At 37.9% G+C, this 16,762-nt stretch overlaps 1 pseudogene; it reads right to left on the bottom strand.

Annotated features, from left to right (window-relative positions):
- Positions 1-1,907: 1,907 nt before the first annotated feature.
- The window catches only part of LOC122061029, a 26,633-nt pseudogene continuing 11,778 nt past the window's right edge, over positions 1,908-16,762 (bottom strand).

Raw genomic sequence — 16,762 nt, 5'->3', positions numbered from 1 at the left:
CTTGATAGCCCAGTAATATACCCTAGCTTCCCTCTACTCTGACCAATCCAATAGTTGGTACTATCCAACTTCACAAGAGAAATTTGAGCATTAGGATTATCAAAGACAATCGGACTAGGATTGGTACTACTCGACCCACTCAATGTAGCTTCCATGGGTTCCGTGAGATCAGACATTATGTAAGGATACCCCTAAAACAATGCAAATAGAGATCTAAACCAATAAAGGAAAACACGCCCCAATATCTTCTTCTCAGAACCCAAAAAAAAAAAAAAATAGCAAGCTAGTAAACTATGGAAATTTTATGGAAACTCAATAGAGCCCACTTCTAACTGTAGAGCTTCACCCAAAACTCACATACAAGCATCATAGGGTAGAACATATCCAACAAATGGAGCCAACAACTACACTACCAGCTATTTCACGCCAAAAACAAGCCAAAACAGGGAAAGCTAAATACCTGGCAGCAAGTGGTAGATGGAGTTGTGCTCCCACATCAATACCACTCAAGTACTGAGGTTTGGAGGGGTCATACAAGACCCTTGGGCGATCCTTTCCAGCTAGATCACATCCCCAACCAAAGTTGGAGGAGAGAGAAAGAGGAAATGGAAGCTCTAGCTGGCATTAACCTAAGGAAGAGCTCTCCTTCTCGGTTCGGACTTTGAATGGTCCTTGGTGTCCTTCAAGCTCTCTCCAAGCATCTTCAATTTGATTCTAGAACTCCATTAGGTCTTCTTATATACTCCTCTTACATAGTATAACTATATCCTCTAATGGACCCATTTGCTTCTAGGGTTCCAAGAGAGACTTAAAAAATGAAACATGGATGCTTAATCAATTCTCAAACCCTTGTACAAGCTCTTATACCAAGTTAGAAATAAAGACTGCTAGGGTTAGAGATGAGGGAAGAAGATAGAAGAGAGAAAGGAAGAAGGAAAGAAGATGAGAGAAGAGGTAATGAAATGAGAGCAAAACGTGGGGAGCTTTCTTGCTCTTTCCCACATATATTAAGTTCAACTAGAACTTTACGGAAATTACATTAGGCATCCCTAGGGAGGTAAAAGGGAAAAGAAAATAAGAAAATACAGCTTAGGAATCATAACATAAGTACAGTTCCTAAACTACCCCTATTACATAAACTCCACCACTATTTTCCCACCCCCTTTTTATTGTAGTCCAGCCCAAGATTTAGAAACACTAGGCTGTCCTACATCACCACCCACATCAACCCAAGCCATGTATGTATGTAACGCAATCTGGACATTAGGCTTGGGAGAGTTGATTTTAATAGTGTTCAAATGCAACACATACGAACCAAAAGAAATGCCAATTTATTTCACTTAATTTTATTAAATTCAAGTGAAAATCATTATTGAAATACTGCAAGTGAAATTATAAAAGTGTGAGTACCAAAAGGGGAGGTGGGGGAGAACGCTGGTGATTTCATAAGTTTCAACTAGTAACTCAATATTTTTGACCAGGCCAGGCTTTCCACTTCCTGCACAACCAAACTCCATTAGATTACACTTTAAATTATTGAGGAAAACAGAAGAGATCAACCAAGGAACATGGGTCCTGGATGGACATGCCGAACTTTTCAGTAGATTGGTCAATCATGGATGATGCCAGAGAAATTCTGCTATTCTCCCACACCCACCCACACCCCCCCCCCAAAAAAAAAAAAAAAAAGCCGTCAATCCTTAAAATCTTGGGGATGGGAAGTTCCATAAGGAAATCTCTACTGTGTTTTCACATTGAAGAGAAGTCTGAGGTTGAGTTCCAACTTTTCATGAATACAGCACATCAGATTAAAAGAAAATAATTATGTGGAAAACAAGAACAGAGGGGTTTGAAACAGGCTGCTCATCCATCACAATCATCATAATAACGTTGAGAAAATGAATTACTTACCAATATTTTTCAAGGCCATAAAGATTCCCTTTATTGTAGAATTCGAGGGTGAGCTGTTCAAAATCCTTGTACAGGTCGTCTCTAAATTGCTTCTCTAAACCATAACTGGGGATGGAAACAGGAAGACAAAAATTATGGGAATGAAAAAGAAAACATGCATTCCACTGGTTTTCAATATGACTTTCACCTTTTGAGGAGGAGGGAAGAGAAGATTGACAAAGAAATGCTCAAAAAAAAAAAAAAATAGGTGGCTATAACTACCTCCATGGAACTATAGGAAATTAGAAACAAATGAAACTGAATAAATACCTGTAAAACCTGAAAAGGCATTCTAATCCATAATTATACTTTGCATCTGCATCTTCCAGGGCAAGTTTCTGAAACTCATTGTACATAGAAGGGGAAAACATGTCTCTGAGGAAAAATGACCAGAATCGGTACAATGTATTCATTTCCTGGAAGAACAGAAAGATGCAACATTTTTACTAACCAAATACTTTTATAGCAGCAATATTAATTACAGTTATAAAGTTTTATTTAAATGGGATTATTTTACTCTAACGAAAAATAAATTTGAATGAAGCTGTCTAAACTAAGCATGCTAGCTTGCAAAGAAACTTATCGCAGAGAAATGGAGTTCCCACAATGACGGCAAACCCCAACAATATGTATAAGATACAAAACCATAAACTTGAAAATACAAGTGGAAAGAAGCCTAGAGAACAAGTCCATCCCACAGAATCATTCACATGTCAGCATGACCAAAACGTCAACAGTCTAATTAGCTTCTGACTTAAAGAGTAACAAAATAAGCCAGGTGACATCAACCAAAGTAACAATCTGGGAAGAATCCAAACAAATCAATAGCTGATTGTTTTATCATAACTCTGAACAAACCCATGACCAGAGGAAATGAATTATGTCCCAGAGTAAATGCAGGCTGTCAGCATGAGCCATAATTCTAGCAAATAAATGTTTCAGAAGCTTGGGAACCCACATATTGTAAATCTCTGAAGCATTGTGAAGGAGATATTCAAAAACAAAACTATGAAAATATGCCCACCTCACTGCAACCAATTCCCAATCTTTTCCTTTCACTTAGGCAACGTCTGTAGAATTTCAGGTACCTGATTGGAAGAGACAATGTGAAACCATAATGAGCTGTTATACAACCTCCCTATTTACACAACTGACCAGATTTCCTTACTTCTGCTGTCTGAAACCATTTTCTTCCAAAAGCTGATGACTTGTATGATGAAACGGTGGAAAGGGGCTTTGGCATAGAACCCACTGGTGGAATACTACTGGAAAGGATCCCTTGAGGTGAACCACTTAATTTTGAAGAAAGAGTGCTGCGAAGTAAATATTATCAGAAGTGCAAAAGACAACTTAAATATATAACTTGATCATGATGAGGAACTCAAGCACAACTACGCCAAACTCACTTAAAATTAGTTTAAGAATAAGGTAAGCTCACCTTTGGCTTTCAGGTGGTGTTGACCCAAAGAAAAACCCAACTGAATTACTTTGTGGACTTTCTGATATGAGGCTATGACGGTTACGAGCATTTCTGTGGATCCTAAAATTGCTTGGAAATAAGCGCTGTTTATGGGATGATTGATGCTTATTAACACCCTTATTTTGTCTCCTTCCGGAATTAGCAGGCCCAGGATCGTCGAAGCCATTATTTCCAGTAGTGTTTACACTGACCTTCGAGTTGTGTAATCCAAGTACAGTGCCAGTAGTTCTGGAATCTCCATCTTTATGCTCTAGTTCAGAATTATTCCTTCTATTGTTAGATCGTTCAGCTCTCAACTCCTAACAATGGACAAAAGAAAAAGAAAAATGCTCAAATCATTATAATTAAAATAAATAAATAAATTAGAAAGAGACAGGTAACAACAGCTACAAGCATGACTCCTACAATCAGCCAAAGACCAAACAATCAACAATGGGAACACCAACCTGCTCATAAAAATAAAGACCATCATTGACTGCAGAAGCAAGCTCATCCAAAATTGGTTTTGATTCTCTTTGTCTAGTTTTTTCATCTCTATTTAGCCTTATATTCTGCACATCATTCAGACAAAACACAAATCTGCATCAGATAAGAACTAATAATAACCACAAAAAATACCTCAGTTAAGTCCACTTGATTATGATATAAGAGCAAATAAATTGATACCTCAAAAATGAGTTAATTACGGTAAATGATCAAATAATTAGCTCCTTGGCAGTATAGCCATAAAAGAAACAACAAAACAAGAATCTCTGTAGAATTTACAATTCTTGAGAATGATTCAAAGTGTAAGAGCAGCCCCTCCAAAAACAGGACAGCAAGTAATGAAAGTGACTAAAAAATATCAAATATGAGCACAAGATATTGGAACCCCTAAGTAGGAACAACACATCCCGAACTTCACAAGCAATTGATTTATCCGTCCGATGTTCTTACCTGGGTGACGATTATAAGTGTCTGAACATCCTGATCATTAACATCCATCTCGTCTCCATCATCATCAAACCTTTCAGCAGCAACACCATTGGAAAATGCACAAGGATAGTCAGAAAGAGTGCAATCTTCAAAATGTTTTCTATGTAATACTGTAATACACACTACTCAATTCCATTTCTATGTCAACTAATTAAACTGAATTTTAGTTAATAGCAATAATCTGAGAGAGAGAGAGAGAGAGGTTACAAGAAAAAAATGCTTTCCCAAGATAAAGAACCAGCCAATAAGACGAACCAAATCTAAACAAAAAATGTACAAGAGGAAAGGCCCGTGATATAACTCAAACCCAGGAGAACCGCTTCAATTAGTATAATCACAAAAACTGGTAGCAGACAGCGTCCGCAGTAGAAATTCCCTTCAAACCATTAGATCCAATTATGAATTTGATCATGTTGGAGCCTCATTTGGCAAGATCAATCATGGAGTGTTCCAGACCCAACTATGCCCTAGAACATTATTCCATTGATAGCCTTGCATTAGTGACTTACCTGGCCCTAACGGACAAAACAGTCTCATGTTTCCGGGTAGAAATCATCTGAAATTCTCATCTTGTACAATTCTATACAATTCCACCCTAAATGGCTGACACGTGTAAATATTCCATATCTACGGTTCAGATTGTATTATGGTTGTATTATGGTTGATTAACATTGTATTATGATTGATTAATCTGAACCGTAGATATGGAATATTTACACGTGTCAGCCGTTTAGGGTGGAATTGTATGGAATTGTACAAGATGAGAATTTTAGACGATTTCTACCCATGTTTCCGCTTGAAGATTTGGGGAATATGGACCCATGCCTTAATGAGCACAGTCCCACCTTCATTTATAGTAAAATAAGTAGTTCTTATAGAAAACAAAATAGTCCCTAAGAGCTTAAGGGTCCATTTAGACATAACCCTAAAACCTATTATTACAATAATGCATTAATCGACATTCCCCCTCAAGTTGATGTATGAATATCACACATACCCAACTTGGACAAAATAAAAAAAGAGGTTTTACTACTAAGTCCCTTTGCGAGAACATCTGGTATCTGATCTTCACTCTGCACCAAAGAAATACAAATAAGTCCTTGCTGAACAGGATCATCACGACACGCTTAGTACGATCATGCTGAACAGGATTGTGTGCAATGCTGATGGCTGACTTATTATCCCAATATAGCAACATCGGCATCTAGACAGACACACCTAGGTCATAAAAAAGACTGCAACCAAAGCAGCTCGCAAATCTCATGCGTCATAGCTCGAAACTCTGCCTCTGTACTCTATCACTCAGCTTCAAGCTACAATGATTTATCTCCAAAAGAGTTTAGATGGAAGAAATATCATTGGAGACTTTGAACAGCTCGAGTGATTCGGAAGCCGTTCATAGATATCTTCATCAAGCTTTAACGACACTTCAATAATGAAGACGATTTAGGTTTCTAAACTTAGGATTTGCTTTTATCGGGTTATGTCTTTGAATCCACCTTGAAAACTACATCAAAGGTTTAATCCATACCCAAATCTAACAAACGGCCGTAACTATAACTTCTACTTGTGGTCCTTGACAATGACTTAACCTTATAATTAGAATGGTTCTGAAGACCCAACTTGGATCGCTTAGGGCCCACTTAAGCACTTAGAAGCCAAATACAAGGAGCAGCGGCAATTTGGTAATTAAATGGAATGGCACAAGTGTAATAAATTGAAACTTGAAACATAATGGCAAACTTGTCATTCCTAGGAAGCCTAACTTGGGAGAAAGAAAAGTGCAAAGGTTGTCTAACGTAAGGCTAAAGGGTATTCTTGGAAGGGGACAAAAGATAAAGGTAGCTTGTAAATAAGAAGAAAATAAAAGGTAGCAATTAGGGGTGGCAAAACTGTAAATAATGGGATTCAACCTATCTAAAGAACCAACTATTACATATGGTTATGACTTATGAGAGGGGTAATCCTAGAATAACAAATGCTTTTGGAATAAGAAAAAAACTACCACAAAAGACAAAAGACTAAGGCCCTCTTTGGTATCCTTTTTCTTTTTTATTTTTGTTCATAAAAATGGTTTTGGCTGCATTTGGTATCATTTATGGAGCTTATTTCTGTTTAAAAAAATTGATAAAACACAAAAACCAAAAAGAGATCAAGAATCATTTATGTGTTTTGGTCAAAATTGATTTTCAGTAATTTTTGCGTTGAACTTAAATGAACATGTGCTTAAAATCCCACTATGGATGGGTAAAGTAGTCATTTGCTTTGTAATTAGAAATCCAAACCCCTTGTCCCCTCTTCTTCCGTCCAAGGTGGAAAAAGAGAGTTATAATTAAGATGAGTGAAGGAAATCTCTTCACCATTTCTTTAAAAAATCATTTTTGTCCAGTAGTTACCAAACCATTTTTACGTTTTGCTAAAAATAATTTTCATTAATGATTTTTGTTAAATAGGTAAAAGTTAAAAAGAAAAATGATAGCAAAGAGGCCCAAGGACAAAAGAAATTAAAGTTAGAAAAGACAAAAGGGGAATTAATTTGTGAAGATGGGAGTCTTCTTCAACCTCACGACTCCAATGGTAAGGCAAAGAGCTAAACAGGATTCAGGTGGGAGATCTCTCCCGTTTGGACACCATTAAACCCGAAATTCCAGGGACTGATTCCTAAGCCTCAACCCTGTCGATCGTAACCCATGATACCTTGACCAGCAGCTACAGATTAGCACAGAAAATTCTGAAACAGGTTCAGGCGGAATACGAGAACTAGATCTGAAAGTTGAGTTGGAACTGCCAGTCCAGGGGACAGTTGGGTCTCAGATTTGGCAACCTGGGCCGCCTTAGTGTATCGACTCAGTTCTCAGATTCTGAGATGGGAATATGAAGAATCAAGAGGGGTCAGTACCTCCCTTGCTGGACTGCTAAGATCACAGGAAAAGAGAATCAGAAAAGAAGAACAAGAAGGAGAAAGAGGATTCACGCAAGGGGAGAGAAGAAGAGATGAGAGATGGATAGCACAAAGAGAGGGGTGAGGGTTCTCGCCGGGAAGGAGAGAATTAGAGAGAAAAGGGGGAAACAGCCGATTGCAAGAGAGAGAGAGAGAGAGAGAGATCGCAGGGAAGAAGGGGGGGAGGGAAGGGGAGGTCACATGACCATTGTTTCAACTCAATTTAATTCATTCTTCAAAGTAAATAAAAGGAAAAGGTAACTCAAATTGGAAACCTATTCTAGTAGAAAAAAACTAAAATTGGAAACACAATATAAGATCCTATTCTAATCTACCCAAGCAAGAAAAAAAGGAAATAAAAAATCACTCCTAGTATCTACCCAAATAAAAGAAATATATATTACAAATTATTTCCTAAATAAATCCTAAATTTTCTAATGTCCTACCAGATTCCAAAAAATCAATTAAACCTAGTTCTTGGTCTATGTTCCCAAGCAGGTTCGGGTCCATCCATCGAAGTGCTCCTGCATCACCCAGAATGGCCAAGGTCGACCGCATAAATCTACTGTGAATCACGGAAAAACAATGGCAGACATGAATTTCAAAATCTGTTGGTGCAAGGTCAACCACGAAATCATGCGGCAAACCACACAAGACATGCGAGGTCGACCACGCAATCTGCGGCATACCACGTGAATGCATATGTTGTTAAATATGGAAGAAAATCTCTCAACAGCTCTACCAAAGTTGATCACAGATGACTTAACAGCTCCAATTATATCCGTTGAGTCTTAGCTCATAAATATTGCAACATGTTGGTCACAGGTTCAAAACTTGGAAACAGCTTCTTCAGCGAGCAGGGGGTAAGGCTGTGCACATTTGCACCTCTCAAACCTTGCAATAGCGGGAGCCTTGTGCACTGGGTTGCGCTTTTTTTAGTCTTAGCTCATAAATAGATGACTAATTCTTCAATTAAGATGCACGAATAGAAGCTTTGAAAAGGGAAAACTTGCGGTCTTTAAGAGATGTTAAAAGTGAGTTTTTGAGAAAAGATTCCTTAGTTGAGGAGGCAATTAATGTGCTTCATCTAAGTATCTAAAGGATATTGTCGTGGGAATCAAGTTAAGTCTATTCACTTGTATATCTATCATCTACCTTGATGTAAAGGGTGTTTGTGCTTCATTTGAATATCTTTCTTCACAGAGGGGTTCTATTAGTGAATTGAAAAACTCAAATTACTCACGTGGTGAAAGTATGAGGGAATGATCCTCCGAGAAAGGATTGGGTTGAAGCTGTGAACTCATAAAAACAATTCCTCTCAAAGGTTTGGGTATGAGCCTTGCAAAAAACACTTGGGTTGAAATTTGACCCATGAAAACAGCTCTGTGCAAGTATTTATTGGCACCATTGAAAGTCCAATACAGTTTGTGAAAATCCAAGAGCAGAGAAGCACACTCAGTAGTAGAAGTAAGTCAAAAGGACCGAACAATTCTAAATTGTGTCTTCCTTGTGGTGTGCATTTTTTGTTTTCATCAATCCCATTGTTTTCTCCATCAACCCTATTTTTCCTTGTGTGCTAACTGGAAAAGAACAAAAAAGTGTGCAACATCATTGGAATTCAATTCACCCCCTCTTGAGTTACTACATATACGGTCCAACAATGTGGAATACTTACCAATTTTATGGTTTTCCATTCCTAATGCATATTTCAATTGTTTTTTATTGACTGTTGTGTGTACTAGGACTAAATCATGTGTAGAATAGACTATATAAGGGAAAGGATACAATAGGCTATGACGTACACTGCAACCTAGGTTCTAAAGCAAAACTACCAATTTGGGGGTTTTTTTTTTTCCCAATATAAATCCCTAAAGCTTCATGGCAAAATTCCAGGTTTTGGCCACCAAAATGGCCATTATTTGAAATTTTCCATTATAAGGCCATACCAGGCGATGCCTCAGCCTCTAAAAATAAAAAGCAGATGACTAGTCTCCATTGTAGACTCAGCAGACTCGGAAAATCATAAGAAATAGGCTCCCTAGTGTCTTACTCATTGCAGCTTGGGAAGAATCTCAGAAGGGTCTCATGTCTTTGGAACACCATCCTCTCCCCGTAAGATTTTAAACCAGGGGCAATACCTCTTCTTATATTATTGGTGCATTAGAGTCATAGATTTCATGGTAAATGAACTAGAGAAATCCCTCAACATGCACACATCAAAAGTTACTTAGAATTGGCCAAAATATTCAACAAGTCATAATGTAGATTATGATAGGGAGTCTAACCAAGTCTCAACTGTAGGAACTTTTAATTAAAGAACAACCAGAACCAGCCCCAATAACATAACAGAAAATCAGAATAGTACATAACCAGCCCAGCAGGCTATCGATTTCAATTTCAACAATTCAATAGTTGAATAATAAATAGCAGATTAAGGGCTAATATCAGCAACTAAGAGTCCAAATTAGTGAAGAATAAGATCAGCAATCATTCATCAACAACCAACACAAATTGAGTCAAAATCTGGGCAGAAATTACAATCGGCCAAAATAGGGAGAAACTTCATAACTCAAAATCCCCAGGTCTGATTGGTCCCAAATTAAGGTCAAACATCCCTCTTAATAAACCCAACAATCGATCAAAAGGGAAGCGCCTTCGGCTGGCTGGATTTCCAGAATAGAGTAGGGGCGGCAGGGAGAAATCTGGCTTGAAGAATCTCGTAGTTAACCTTGAAAAGAAGAAAAGAAAGTTTGAAGAGACCTCTTGGACTTCACGCCGCAAAGAGTCACCGGATCAAACACCAGTCCATCACTTTGATCATACACAAAGCACACTCATAAGAGCAAAACACAGAAGCATTGTTTTAATTCATAAATCGTGGGACTTAGTGGGAGCCCTCGCTTTTATTTATAATAATGATGGGGTGATTATAAGAAATAGAAACTACCTTTAGTTTCCAAAAACTGAAATAGGAAACTAAATAAACACAAGACCTCTAGTTACTAAAATTAAAAATAGAAACTAGGAAATAAGAAATTAGAAACTAACTAGATACTGAAATTAGAAACTAATTAGGTACTGAAATTAGAAACTAAATAACCCCATCTAAAAAGGAAACTAATGAAAAGAAAACAAATCAATGAATCCCGTATGCAACCTTAGAACCCCTAGTTTAGGCCCATAAAAGTAGCCCATTACATTCAAAACCACATGGACTGAAGGCCCAACATATATACAACCCAATCCTAGACTTATTCCTACTAAAACAAGCTTAGTTTGGTGAATAATCTACATCAACTCTCCCCATCTTGAAAAAATTTGTCCTCGAATTTTACAGTGATAAGGGGAAAACAACATGTGAGTGGCAGCTTTGATCATTCCCAAACAAAATTCTGGTTGCTTGTAAACTTTCAGAATGTAGTCTTCAAGGCGTGGAACTTTCTCTTCAAAGAACCATGATAACATAACAAACTCTATATGCTCGACTTTTGAATCAATTCCAACCATGAATGTTGTATGAATAGAGTCATCAATGTTAGTAGCCTTCTACTCAAGGGTAGGGGGAATAAGCTCTTCCTTTTCATCATGAATCCCAAAGACTTGTTGTAGAGTGCTTTCAATCACTGCCTCATCTTTCAAAGCTTTAGTCTTGTCTATTATGCTCTCTTCAATGTAGAATCCTTCAATGGAGTCTTCTTCCATGTTTCAGCCACCAAGACATTACTAATCACATGAATGCCATAAGTGCCATCATCATTAGTATCTTCCTGGTCATAGTCATACCTACTATCATCATCATCGTCTCCCAAGGGGTATAGATAAAGAGCTGACTCATCTTCCTCATTGGGTTCTTCAATTTCAGCCACTGCATTAACCCTTTACTTATGTGGGCAAGACTTAGCAAAGTGTCCTACCTCTTGGTAATGAAAGCATTGTATCTTGTTGTTGTCTTCATAGGTGCCTTTCATATATAATCAGCCCGTGGATGAAAGGTGGCCTTTGGGGGTGCTGAACTATTAGGTTTGGTGGTTGAAAAATTCTTCGTGACCTCTCTAGCTTGATAATCAAACCTTCTAGTAGCCTGTGCTATGAGCTCCTCTGCTCATAGGGCCTTGTCAAAGCAATCTCTCACTGAGTATACATCAACAACACCAATTAACCTATTGATTTCAGCTCGCAATCCCAGTCGAAACCAAGAAAGTAATTACCGCTCATTCTCCCTAATGCCTATGCGAGAATAAAGTGCATCAAATCTGTTCATATACTCTGCGACAGTCATAGTCCCTTGACGAAGAGAATTCAGCGGGTCTTGTATGTGAGCTCTAAAGTTACGTGGCAAGTACCTATCAGATAGTTCAAGCTTCATCTCCTCCCAAGTAGTAGGCTCTCTACCACGGACTTTCAATTCTTGCTCATAGGTTCTCCACCAATCACGGGCAGCCTCAACTAGCTTAGCACGAACTAGTTTAATCTTCCGTTCCTCAGGTAGGTCATAATAGTCAAAATAGCCATCCAATGCAACTACCCAATCATAGAATAATTAGGGATCATGTCTACCATCAAACTCCTTCAAATCAAGTTTGACCTTTTGTGAATCTTTTGAGTACCTCTAGTATGTGGGACGTTCAATCTCAAAATAACCCCTTATGTGTTCTTCAAAAGTAGGTTACACTACAGGAACCCTCTGTGGTGCTCTCAACTCTCAGGTTAGGGTTAGATCTCCTGTTAGCCAACTGAGCAACTGAGTTTGTAGGGGCTTCCACTTCAGGTAATACATGAGTGTCATGGGTAGGTTACTGTGGTTGGATCTCCATAGCCAACATCCTTGCACAAAGAGTTTGTTGTTCAGCCCTCCTAGCTTGTTGATCAGTCCTCACAGCCTATAACATCTCCACAATAGAAGTTATGGAAGCCTTCATCTCAGCCATAGGGTTGTTCTCAGCCATGCTCTGATACCACTTAATGTAGACTAGGATAGAGAGTCTAACTAAGTCTCAACTGGAGGAACTTTTAATCAAAGAACAACCAGAACCAACCCCAATAACATAACAGAAAATCAGAATAGTACATAACAGTCCAGCAGGCTATCGATGTTAATGTTCAATAATTCAGTAGCTAAATAATAAATAGCAGATTAAGGGTTGAGATCAGCAACTAAGAGTCCAAATTAGTGAAGAATAAGACCATCAATCATTCATCAACAACCAACACAAATCGAGTCACAAATCTGGGCAGAAATTACAATCGGCCAGAATAGGGAGAAACTTCATAACTCAAAATCCCCTTGTCTAATTGGTCCCAAATTAAGGTCGAACCTCCCTCTTAATAAACCCAACAATTGATCAAAAAGGGAGGGACATCGGCTGGCTGGATTTTGAGAACAGAGTAGGGGTGGCAGGGAGAAATCTGGCTTGAAGAATCTCGCAGTTAACCTTGAAAAGAAGAAAAGAAAATTTGAAGAGACCTCTTGGACTTCACGCCGCAAAGAGTCACCGGATCAAACACCAGTCCATCACTTTGATCATACACAAAGCACACTCATAAGAGCAACACGCAGAAGCATTGTTTTAATTCATAAATCGTGGGGCTTAATGGGAGCCCTTGCTTTTATTTATAATAATGATGGGGTGATTACAAGGAATAGAAACTACCTTTAGTTTCGAAAAACTGAAATAGGAAACTAAATAAACACAAGACCTCTAGTAACTAAAATTAAAAATACAAACTAGGAAATAAGAAATTAAAAACTAACTAGGTACTGAAATTAGAAACTAATTAAGTACTAAAATTAGAAACTAAATAACCCCATCTAAAAAGGAAACAAATCAGTGAATCCCGTATGCAATATTAGAACCTTAGTTTAGGCCCATAAAAGTGGCCCGTTATACTCAAAACCACATGGACTGAAGGCCCAACACATATACAACCCAACCCTAGACTTATTCCTACTAAAACAAGCTTAGTTTGGTGAATAATCTGCATCAAGTCAGCACAAAAGGTTTTAAGATTAGTAGATTGAAGACGGGGTATATGATGTGTAACTTTAGTCACTCAATGATGGATTATGAAATGGCAAAAATTGAGGCTGTGTTTGGTAGCCAAGAGAAGAAAAGAAATGAAATGGTAAGAAAATAAAAAATTTATGTCTGTTTGGCTACCAATAGAAGAAAAGAGAAGAAATTTTTTTTATTTTCTTGTGTTTTCTTGTGTTTCAGGCAAGACTTTTTTTGGGCAGCAAAGAAAACTTCACCATTCCCAAGGTGAATTTCGAAATTCAAAAAAAGAATCTTCTCTTGGTTCAGGACATACCAAACACAATGAGAATTTCTTAAACCAAGAAAATAGTACAATTTTTGTACTTTTTCTTTTCTTTTCTTTTCATCTCTTGGCTACGAAACACAACCTGAGATAGAGTGATGTAGGGAGAAACCTAGAAATTAGGGTCCCTATATAGGCTGGTTAGGTAGCTTAATCTAAGATGGTGAAACCAAGGTATGGACTGAAAGTAAAGGAATGGCAGCAACATACATGATCAATATGTAGACTAAGAAAAACAGAAAACCACAGTAGCAAAGAACAATAAAAGCCTACAAAAGCGCAGCAACCTAACAATGATTCAATTGGGAATATGGGGATGGGGAACATGGAACAGCATGTTATCAATTCGAGCGTGACTTCCTTCACAATTCAAAAAATAACAGGTGCTATGTTAACCCTTACCCTTGCAGCCAATAAAGAAAATCAGGAATATTCTCAATGCAAGGATTCAATAAGAAACAAGATATTAGGCAAGTAAGTTATAAACAGAGAATGGCAAGCATTGGTCAGAAATCATGGAAAATTCAGAATTAACAGCTAATAAGAGAGGAGAGGAGAACCAGCAATAAGAGAAGAGAGAAGGTAGAAGAAATTAATAGAGAAAGAGGGAGGGAAGGAGAGATTCAATACCATACCTTGTCACTAAGAAGTGAGAAGAGAGAAAGAAAGAAGTTGGAGAGCCACAATGGAGAAGAGCAAAGAGGGGCGAGAGAGGCCAGAGTTAGTCATTCTTCAAATAATATTTATTAACTTAAAACTCCATATATTCTGATAGCCTTATAGGCTCGAGAGATACCAATTGCAAAAAGAAAATCCTATTTTAGGAAATAAAAACTAACATAGAAAGGTTTATGAAAGTAAACTAGGAACCGAAATTAAACCTAGAACCTAATTAAGGGAACCAAATAAAGGACTGATTACTGTCCAAGAAAGAAACCAGAAAAAAAGGAATTAAGTTCCTTGCGGAAGTCGATGGTTTCTCTTGGAGACAGCTGTAATCTTCTAGCCAAAATCTGGGAAAATCTGGCAAATATCTTCTTGCTGCAAGCTGGGCCAATGGAGTCTTCTGGCAGCCAAAATCAACTCAATGTTTGGGCTGGTTCATTGAACCAAAGGTCAGGAACTAATTGATGTTGAGCCAGCCTGTGGGCCTTGACTCAATGGGTCTTCTAGCAACATGATATCCTCAAAACTCATCGTCTGTCCATATGGAGGCTGAGGAAGGTTGATCTTTGCCACAACACCACTGGTATACTTTGAATCCTTGATCAACCGGACTTGTGTCCTCATCAGAGAGATTTCACAAAGTGACAATTTTAGATATCTGGGTCAATCGTAAATAAAGGTGACAAAGAGGATGATGTTTCTCAAAGAATTAAAGTGGGATGGACGAAGTGGAGAGGTGCGTTCAGAGTGTTGTGTGACGGCATATTCTTTAAAACTTAAGGAAAAATTCTGTAGGATTGTTGTGGACCGGCTATGATGTATAGAGCAGAATGTTGGTCAATTAAGAAATGTCATATAGAGAAGATGTGTGTGAAAAAACTAGGAAGGATAAAGTAAGGAATGAGCATATTAGAGCTTATTTGGAAGTTCTCCGATCAATGATAAGCTCCAAGAAAGTCGTTTGAGGTGGTATGGTCATGTGCAACAGAGGCCTAGTGACGCCCAATAAGGAGTGATATGATTCCGACTGAAGGAGCCTCAAGAGCTAGGGGCAGACCTAAAATGACCATAGGAGAAGTTGTGATGAATGATCTGCGTAGTTTGGGTCTTATACCAAGTATGACCTCGAGGCTCGAATAGAGCCTATCAGGGAGCAAGGATCCAAGTAGCCAACCCCAACTGAGATTCTCGACTTGTTGGGTTGTGCCTCTTTCCTCTTTCATACGTCATGTTCCATTTGTCATTTCTCATCTCTTCTCCTCCCTCCTCTCCCTTTTCTCTGTTTAGAATTCAGTTTTCCTTATTTTTGTTGTTTGGATCCATGTAACTGACCTCATAAAGTCAGTTGGGAGAAGGCTTAGTTTGTTGTTGTTGTTGCTGTTGTTGTTGCTGTTGCTGTTGCTGTTGTTGTCAACAAGTCAGCACACAAGCCTATGGGAGCAACTCAACTTAACTCCTTTAGGCCTTATCCTGACTTAAAGCCTATAGAACCACATAAATCAATTTATATCATTCCTCAGGAGAACTAATTTTGGTCATTGTTATATAGAAAATTTTCGAAAAGCACACTGAAAATTATTTCCTTCATACCACTCATTAACACAAACGGTAAAAGGTTTCCATGGTTAACATTTACCAATCGCCATCTTTAAACTTCAAAATTTCATTTATGATGCCTACAAATTGAAACTAGAGTTCAAAAACTTAAATATATGTAAACTAAAACTTCACATTAAAAAAACAATGGTATCTAAACTTACTACGAACAGTATTTTTAGACTTAAAATGTAGACTGGATTCACTGAAAGTAGAAAAAACAAATTTACTTGAAATAGTAAATTAAAATGAAAACCAAAATAAGCTGTAAAAACTAAAAAGGAGCAAACTGAATATTTCAACCCCATAAATACGAGAATCCCAAATGTTTTTACAGGTGAAAGCAACCAAAAGCCCAAAATAAACCCCTTATCACTAAATACTTGCTCACCAGCTTGCACATCACGTCACAATTTTCAGTTGTTAGTAGCTGCACTCCAAGAGTTCCAAAATCCGTATCACAACTTCCCACTTTCCATCGCAAAACACAACTCCTCTCAACTAGGCCTTACCCACAAGTACTTGGGAAAAGCTTCTGCTATGCCATTCAATTATATGAGGGGCAATATCTCTGCCATCACATAAGCACCGGTTTTCTTCACACTACAGCCCAGGTCATTTTCAACTTTCCTCTCGTGCTTCTAACACCTTTTTTCAGTTCATAATATCACTCTCACTGATCTTCATTAGATGTTTTGCTGAACCATCCTAATCGCCCTTCCTCATCTTGACACCTAAAGGTACTACTCTATTGCGAAATATACTTACACTTGAATACATTGCGAAAGTCAATTGTTATCTGTACCAACATACTCTTCTCTTTTTTTCTTCTTCTC

Source organism: Macadamia integrifolia, chromosome 14, assembly GCF_013358625.1.
Source record: "Macadamia integrifolia cultivar HAES 741 chromosome 14, SCU_Mint_v3, whole genome shotgun sequence".
In the NCBI taxonomy this organism is placed as follows: domain Eukaryota; kingdom Viridiplantae; phylum Streptophyta; class Magnoliopsida; order Proteales; family Proteaceae; genus Macadamia; species Macadamia integrifolia.
Note: the sequence above shows the minus strand (reverse complement) of the source record. Positions and strands in the feature narration are given on the sequence as shown.